This window comes from Ochlerotatus camptorhynchus, unplaced genomic scaffold (assembly GCF_037179485.1).
Source record: "Ochlerotatus camptorhynchus isolate MF236.1 unplaced genomic scaffold, CSIRO-AGI_Acam_v1.1 ptg000432l, whole genome shotgun sequence".
In the NCBI taxonomy this organism is placed as follows: Eukaryota; Metazoa; Arthropoda; class Insecta; order Diptera; family Culicidae; genus Ochlerotatus; species Ochlerotatus camptorhynchus.
Window position 1 is genome coordinate 3727562 of NW_027040918.1, and position 7592 is coordinate 3735153.

Consider the following 7592-nt stretch of genomic DNA (forward strand, 5'->3'; position numbering starts at 1 on the left):
CATTGGGGGTTTGAAAATCAAACGAAAGTTTACCGGTTCAATTTTTTTTTCGATGTGTTTTGATTGATATTGAATTATGTAAGGGTTTTCGAATGATCATTAAATCCTCCTCCCGTCCTTGTAAGACTTTGTAAAATTTGCAGTTCACAACCCTTCCCCCGAAAGTCTTTCTAAGATTTTAAAATTTTCAGAAGATCGTTAGATATCGATTTGGGCAAATTTTTACATGCATTTGCGCATTTAATGTAGTTGGAGGTGTTTTGGCATTGAATCGCTTAAGATAAAATTATGTTTTTCACCTATTAATTTTAAGAATGAAAATGTCAACCCCCCTCTCCCCCATTCCGTTGGAAAAGATATAAATAATCCAAGAAAATCATTTTTTGCAAAGATTTCATAGAAAATTAGCATGTAACAATACGCTTTCAATCTAATCGAAGAGAGTTGGACTCCCAACCAAACCGAAAGGTTGATTTTCTGCGGCTTTTGAGTTCATCTTTGTGCGATGATGTCTGAAAAAAAATGTATTTAGCCGTCAATATTCTCTAAATAAAAATAAGAAAACTTGAGCGGTTACAGATTCCGAAGACGGTCGTTGGAGATCAGTTGTGGGACGCGTATGACTCCCGGAAACAAGACACAAAAATTCAACTCCAAATAAATATACCAGCTAGCTGCTGCGTATTATCAATTTCTGGTCAATACATAGAACCTTGCTTTTTGACCCCTTGGTTGATGATAATATTATTATCCAATAATTAGTGATTGGGATCGATATTTCAACGCTTCAGCGTTGGAAAAGATCGCGATATTTCACGAAGTTCACCAAGGGAAAAGTTCGCGAGTCATAGTGAGTTTTGGTGAACTTTTCCAACACTGCAACGCTTTGAGTTCATACTTCAAACCATAAGGATTCAAACTCCCAGAGAATTAAAACAATTTCATTGCGCGTTGCACGTCGATAACGCAAACCGTTAGACTTCTTTTCATAATCAACTAGTCATCATTCACTGATCTTTTAAAAAATAGCTTATTATTATAAAGCAAAGATACCTATCGAAATTTTGACCAAATACAAATCAAAGCCTTCACCTGAACAACATTACACCATAAAATAGAAAATAGAATCACCCAAAATGGAGAACTTAATATAGTTTTATAATGTCCTGTACCGATAACACTTCAAAACGCCTTCTCATAACCATTAACAGCTGTAAAATTCTGAATTGAATTAATGTTTTAATGTTTGGAATATTTGTTAACATTCTCCATTATAGCAACATAATTTCGGCCGGTAGTGTTCGGTTCATCCAGATATAATCCAGCTCACTGAGCTGTTGCAAACATGTTAAATAGTACGTTACAATAATGTAGCTATTTTTCAAGACATCATGAAAAGTTAACAACAAGTATTTTTTACGTTGCAGATGAGTGGATATTAAAATTACAGCCGAAGCTCTTTATAGCGACATCGCAGGGGACTGTCGTTATAGAGAACTGTCGTTATAAAAGATAGTCGTTATATAGAATTTCAATGTCGTTATTAAGAGAGAAACGTTTCTCCATGCTAAACAATCAAAGTATATTTTTAGATGATTCCAATCGATTTTTAACAATACAATACATATCGTTCAAGATTATACCAAATCAAATGTCAATTCATTCTTTCCCTAGAACCTGTTTTTTTAATTTAAAATTTAATTTGCTGAAACTGTCCTTTGGCAGATCTTCCGTAGTTAATAAACCAGCATATATTGTTTGGAAAGCATCTGAAAGTTGATTCTTAGAAGGCGCGCTGGTTAATTCATTGTCAATAGTTTCATCAGTCAATGAGTGGTTTTGATCATCGATACTGCTGCTAGATGACTGATCATGAACAATTCGGACTATGTCATCGTCAGTCAAAAGTTCTCCTTCACAAAGGCCGTCGTCAAAATTCACGTAGTCTGGAATACACAAATTTCATAGATAATATTATTTACATACATGTTTATACCTCCAAATCAATCAAAACCTTTCTCAGTGATCATTTCAAATTTTGATTGAAATAAACTTTCGTCAGTAATATCAGTTACAATGTTACTCTCATCAATACATATTAAATGGTTTGGTTTGACAAAACCAGCTTTAATGAAGCAATTAACAATTATGGATTGTTTGACGTTGTTATGCCCTGCATCAGCTATCATGTTAATGCACTGTAGTAAGTAAATTTTCAGTGATTCAACATTTTCAATAACATTCAGATGATATTTCAATAGCTTGTTGTGGTAGTGCACTTTCAAAGATTTGATTATGCCAAGATCAAGTGGTTGGAGTACAGAGGTCATATTTGGAAGAAAATATGCCAGTTTGATGTTGCTCAACTTTTGCTGAATGTTTGGATGGCTGGGACAGTTATCAATAATCAATATTATTCGCCTTCCTTCAATCATCCATTCTTCAAACATGAAGCTTACCATCCATGCTTTTTTGTTGCTTCTATAGATGACTGGCAGGCACTTGATATGTTTAAAGCATCTAGGTTTAGCACTTTTACCAATGATCAGAAACTCCAACTTTTCTGATCCGTCCATATTTGTGGCAACAGCAACCGTAATTCGCTCTTTAGAGTATTTTCCCCCATGACATTTATCACTTTTGAAACAGTATGTTTTATTGGGTAAGCATTTGAAAAATAGACCCGTCTCATCCATATTAAACAGATCTTGTGGACTGTAGTCAGCAATCAACAGTGGTAACGTATCGGATATGAATTGTCCAGCGTCAACAACATTTACAGCTCCACTTTCTCCGCTTGCAATTTTGAACGACAATCCATTCCTCTTAACAAATTTTTGAAGCCATCCGTCGCTCGCTTCAAAAGAATCGTGTTCAATTTTTTTGCCAGTTCATTTGCTTTTTTTTTATAATCACGCCAGATATCGGAATTTTGTACGAAATCGCTTGCTGGCAAAATAACATCAGAGCTTTTTCTAATGGAACACACTGAACCGAGCAAATTTTTTTGGGCCTGTAATGAAAAATTTGGTAAGATAGACTTTGTAGCACTTTCAATCAATATTCTTACCTTACCATCTATTTTTTTTTTTAACAAAAACACGTAATTTAACCACTACGCGAAAATCTCGTTCAGGTGGTCAAAATTCACGTCAAAGAAAACTACGATCAAAAAAAAAAATCTTTTACTAAACCTTCAAATTTAATATTGTCTATGGCTATAAAACCACTGTGAGATGCAAATAGTACCTTCATGATACTGAAAAATGTCGCAATAGAGAATGACAAGTATGGGTAAAAAGCAACGATGGTGTGTCGTTATGGAGAAAGGTCGTTATAGCGAAATATCGCAATACAGAAGAGGATTCCTATGAGAATTTGAAGGGACCTGTGGAAATGTCGTTATAGAGAGATTTGTCGCTATACAGATGGTCGTTATAAGGAGCTTCTACTGTAATGATTCATATTGAACTGCAACAACACTGCAACGATTTGTCCACATAACTGCACCATTACGTATTATCGATGGTATCCATGTTCCAGTTATGTTGAAAATAAGTAGCAAATGCGTAGTTTGAACAATCATAGAATTGGTTGAGTATGTGCGTGCTTTATACGTCACATGTCAGTAGCAATGTGACATCGAGTGGTAGCGACATCGGTGCAGCTCCTCCGCCAGCAGTCATCAGGATTCGGCATTATAAGCCACTAGTTCTGGCAATCCACCCGCTATTTGGTGCCGTTTCCAGTTCGCCAGCAGCTCCGGCAAATACGAGCTCCGTCTTTAACGGATACTCAACAGCCACATCTCCGTTCGGCGGTATCATCATATTTGCTGCCCCCAGCTCATGCAACAACCAATCCATCGTCACCTCAGGCTTCTCACCGTTCTATTTAGCCCTTTGGAAGACCCGGTTGGTTGAGAGACTACGGCCACGCCAGCCGCTGTTGGCATCGTCTTTAGTCACCATCGTCCCCCGCCATCCGTAATCCTATCGTCCTCGTCGTGGTCTTCCATTTCCTATGCAGATGTTAGCATATGCATTACGATTTCTCCACTTTTGCCAATGTTGTCCACAAATATTTTACAACATCAAAGTGACAAGACATATTTGAGCCATGGTAGATACTAGATGGTTACAACAAACCTTTACAGTGACAACTTGATTCAGTTGGTTGCAAAACGAAGTTTGAAAACTTATAGATTCATACGCTCAATTGGAACAAGATTGCAAATAGGTTCTTCAACACATCTTGGCTCGTCAACTTTTTAGTAACGTTTCGAAACAGTTACTCAATAGGTACAAAAACATATAGTTCACACTCTGTTGCACCAAAGTATTAAGAAACTTAATGTTTTATGGAACTCTCCTTCAACAAACACAACACAAGTTAGATTTGTTGCTCAAGTGTTTCATACAATATCACGTAGCATATAACTTCATACCAATTTGAGTGTAACATGTTTGCTCCTCCCATTTTAGGCATTATTTGACAGGTCATCCAAGCAGTACATTGAAACAGTTGAGTTTCATTGTTGTGACCTAAAGTAAATGAAGCAACAAAGCTGAAACTTTGTCGTATCAAGATGTATTTCCTTAGCCATTTAAGGGATTTCTTAACTAGCATAAAATTTTTCTTAAGTTTGAGATCAATAAAATCCAATGAGATCCAGAAAATATGTAATTTCATTACAAAATGCTTGAACAAATGATCATTGCTGATTCAAAATCAGTAAGCTTTTAAGGCTCCCCCAAGCGTTGTTATGAAATAAATATAATAAAATTTAATTTTTCATTATAATAATAATAGTAAGATTTGTCATAATAGGTCATATGATTGGATGAAGTGGAAATGTATCGAACAGAAAAATAAAATAACATATAGCCTTTTGATTGAAAAGCAATTCCAGAGATTCTATTTAAGCGTAGTTTAGCGAAACAAAAACAATGCTGAAGGCCCCCCTTAGACCTCCTCGAGTAAAATTGTCTATCTACGCCAATGCAAACAAATGGTTATGTACCATTAAGAGTTGACGGTTCTACGTTGCTCTAATGGAACAGTTGCGATATGTCCGGTTTTTCCGAATAAAACAGGCGATCATTTGCTTCGAAGTGCTCCGTGCGCGAACAACTTTTGTTGGATTTGGCTCTTCTTAAAACTGCTGTTTAGTCTCGGGCTCATATGCATAGATCCATGATTCGTCACCCAATCACGATCCTATAGACGTCTTTTGAAGCATCGCGATTGAGTTTTCTCAACATTTCCGTTGACCAATCGACACGAGCCTTTTTTGATCATTTGTCAAATTATGCGGTATCCAACGCGAACAAATCTTTTTGGCGACCAAATGTTCAAGCAGTGTTAAATTTATGGAAGTGGAGTTAATGCCCAGCCCCAGGATATCTGATCACGCACAGCATCAGTGCTTTCTGGCACAACAGCTGATTTTGGACGTCCCTCACGAAATTCGTCCTGGAACGCACGACGACCACGATTGAATTCGAAAACCATCGGAAAACGGTGGTCCCGGATGGTGCTACATGACCAAATGTTGAATCGAGTTGATCAGCACACTGTTGTTGAGATAAACCACGACGCTCATCACAAATCTTTTATCATGAAATTTGACTACCTTCGTAATACTGACGACGTTGGGCTGGACCGCTGTTATTACGATTTCAACTTCTGCAATGAACCCCTTATCAACGCCCGGATAGGCTCGATAGACTGGACGACGCTTTTGACTGATTGTGACGTTGACGATGCTGTTTTCCGGTTTTATGGTGCCATTTTCGATATCTCCTATTCGACGACATTGCCTCCGTGTTCACTACAACCAACCATGGTGGACCACGGAACTTAGGAACCTCCGAAACAGGTTACGGAAAGCAAGGAAACGTCTTTTCAAACAACGGACTGAAGAAAACAGGCGATTACTTCCCGACATGGAGGAGCACTACACCAGCCGGTTGAACACAGTTTTCCATGAATATGTATTGCACATTGAGTCGGAGGCAAAGCGGGATCCATCGTCTTTTTGGACCTACGTGAAGAAACTTAGGCGGAATGGCGGTTTACCACTCGATGTGTCCTATAAAGAAGCTCGTGCTGACTCCGCGGAAGAAGCTTCTGATCTCTTCGCAAAATTCTTCAAGGATGTTTTTTCGACTACCCCTCCCGCTCATTCTCCGGATGATCGTCGTGACTGGATGAGCAGCATAGCTCATTACAACTTGCATTTGCCGCAGTTGGATGTATCTGTTGAAGAGGTGATGAAAGTTCTTTCAGCTGTAGATCCTTCTAAAGGCCCTGGTCCAGACTGTTTGGCGCCATCGTTCATTAAGAAATTTTCTGCATCTGTCGCTTCACCTGTGTCGATTATCTTCAATCGTCCATCACACCTATTCACAAAGCTGGAAACATCATAAACGCTGAAAATTATCGCGGAATTTCGATTCTAAGCTGCCTCCCACAAGCTCTGGAGAAGATCGTATATGAGATCGTATATAAAGCGATTAGGCCAATAATTACCGAACATCAGCACGGCTTCGTGAGGAAACGCTCTAAAACAACCAACTTAATGGTGTTTGTCAACTCGCTGATCTACTCCATTGAAAAACGACGACAAATTGATGCGATCTACGTGGACTTCAGTAAGGCGTTCGATAGGGTTCCACATGTGCTTGCAGTGGACAAATTGAGGTGTATGGGATTACCTAATTGGGCCACGGTGTTAATTCTACCCTCTGGTGTTCCCCAAGGTTTGGGGCCTTTAATGTTCATCCTGTTCGTGAACGATCTGTGTAGTCGACTGTGTTCTTCGAAACTTATGTTCGCAGATGACTTAAAGATCTTTCGTACAATTAAGTCAAGACTTGACTGCTGCGCACTCCAGAAGGATATTGATTCCTTTTTGCGCTGGTGTACATTGAACGGTATGCAGGTTAATATCACAAAATGCTGCGAAATATCTTTTAGCCGTTCACACGAGCCCTTACGACATGACTATAGGATAGGACTCAGTAGTTTGCTCTTCGTTTCTTCAGTTAAGGATTTGGGTGTTATCATCGACTCTAAAGTCAGATTCAATGAGCACATCTCCATGATAACTGCTAAAGCATTCACCACATTAGGTTTCTTGAAACGAAACACAAACGCATTCCAGGACATCTACGTGCTGAAATCACTATACTGTGCTCTCGTCCGCAGTCTTCTAGAGTCTGCTGTTGTTGTGTGGGCACCCTTTCACGCTATTCAAGCTAACAGAATCGAAGCCATTCAGCGAAACTTCGTAAGATACGCTTTACGTGTTCTGCCCTGGAACGATTCGGTAAATTTGCCGCCTTACGAAGAACGGTGCAGGCTGATTGACCTGGACACGTTGGCAGCAAGGAGAAAACTACTTCAGCGACTCTTCGTGTTTGGATTGCTTACCGGTGACGTGGATTGCAACTCTCTTGTGAGCCAAATCTACATCAATGCTTCTGAAAGAGTTCTACGTAGTTACACGCTTCTGTGGCAACCTACCCATCGGACCAACTATGGATTCAACGAACCGTGGACTTTGTGCTGTCGTGTGTTTGATGAAA